Genomic DNA, 1,767 nt, shown 5'->3' with positions numbered 1-1,767 from the left:
CACTGGTGGGCATAGAAAATGACCCGGATGAACAGGAGAACATCAGAGCACGATGTGCTTGCACAGAGGACCGAGGACTCCCGATGGTCTTTGAATGATGGGAAAGATTTAAATAAGAGAGAATGCAGGCAGGACAGTCCCCAAAGCCAAGGAGAAGGAAGAGTAGGTGAAGTGGAATGTGCATGGGGGAGACTTGAGGCTCTGGGGTGCATAGGAAAATGTAAAAGATGGACCCTGTAAAAATATTTTGAATACGTTTAAATCAACCCAGGGATTAATTTTAACCCACTGGGAAATGCACCCTCAGGTTGATAGCTAAGAACTAAATTCAATCTATTTCATGAAAGTGCTGAGCCTGCTTTCCTAAAGATGTGTAATATTTGCTCGTCTCCATTTCAGATTTAGTGACACTCAATGAAGCGATACAACCACACACTTACCACTGAGGTTATTTTCCAGGGTTTCTCCAGCTTTCATGAGCACTAGCTCACCCTCTTTGTCTTGTTCTTGTTCTGTACATTTTATCTCTGGCTGGCAACGTCTCATCATCTTAATATTATCTGTAATATTATCCATCACCTCCACCCCCCATGTATCTCTCCCTCAGTACACTGTCCACTTCAGAGACCATGTACTCCTTGGCTATTCTCCTACGCATGCTCTCCAGCCTCGTGGGCATGAGCTAGTCTAGCTCACTGCCTGACTGTACCATACAGATTTTTTTTATAACCTTTGGCATCACAAATTGCTTCCTGCTAAATCAATGTAGCATGACCACAATGCAACCATATGAAACCCCCTGAGGTACATACACATCATGAACAAGAGGGTGTGCACCCAGCTGGTGGGGGGTGCCTGCAGCATTGAGCTGCTGGTTGGCATGACACAGGTTACATCTGTGTTCAGGTTACCCTTCTGTGTTACAAAGGTGGCCCACTTCTTCTACAAAATCAGGTCTGTGAGGAAACTGTTCTGCATTGACCGGACTGCCAATGCGATCCTGACTTTAATCATCAGGGTCTGGCCTTCAACTCTACATCCTCATCACCTCCGCCATCCTCAAGATCACCTCAGCCGGGGGCCAGAAGAAGGACTTTGCCACCTGTGCCCCCCACCTTACTGTGGTCATCATCCACTATGCTGCACCCCCATTGCCTATCTCAAGTACAAGTCAGAGAACACCAGGGATCAGGACCAGCTGATCTCAGGGAGTTATACCATCACCACCCCGCTGCTGGACCCCATGTGTACCCTGAGGAACAAGAAGGTGAAGGAAACCCTGCTCCAGGCTGTTGGCAGGAAGCTTTCCTGACAATATGGAAAGTGCTCACCTGAGACTCTTCACATTCACCCAAGGTGGGAACATGAGAAGGTGAACCGCATGCCCTGGGATCCCACATGGGTACAGTAAGGAGGAGGCAACGTGGGGAACAGCAACAGTCAACTGAGAGTTCAAAGCTATAAATAAAACTCTGATGAAGTATTGGCTCTGTTATTGTGGATAAATTGAGAAACAGGACAGGCTTTGCCTGAAGAGGAGGTCAGAAGTGTGGGTCAAGGAATTTTCACTATCTTGGATATCCTTCTGGCTACACACCCAGTGAAGGTGACAGCAAATCCCTTGGAAAGAATAGACCCAGGGCATCCATCCCCCTACAGTTCCTTCCTTTCTACAAAATAGCACAGAGAATGGGACCCAGCTGCTTAATGTTTAATGACAAAGGTGTCAGTCTCAGGTACTGGAATACTTTTTCTGATCTGAATGAA

General features: G+C 46.9%; 1 pseudogene; it reads left to right on the top strand.

The window, feature by feature from the left end:
- Positions 1-414: 414 nt before the first annotated feature.
- Positions 415-1,312, top strand: LOC119242303 (olfactory receptor 10J1-like; annotated as a pseudogene).
- Positions 1,313-1,767: the final 455 nt, after the last annotated feature.

Source organism: Talpa occidentalis, unplaced genomic scaffold (genome assembly GCF_014898055.3).
Source record: "Talpa occidentalis isolate TD23 unplaced genomic scaffold, MPIMG_talOcc4v2.1 talOcc4.12, whole genome shotgun sequence".
In the NCBI taxonomy this organism is placed as follows: Eukaryota; Metazoa; Chordata; class Mammalia; order Eulipotyphla; family Talpidae; genus Talpa; species Talpa occidentalis.
Note: the sequence above shows the minus strand (reverse complement) of the source record. Positions and strands in the feature narration are given on the sequence as shown.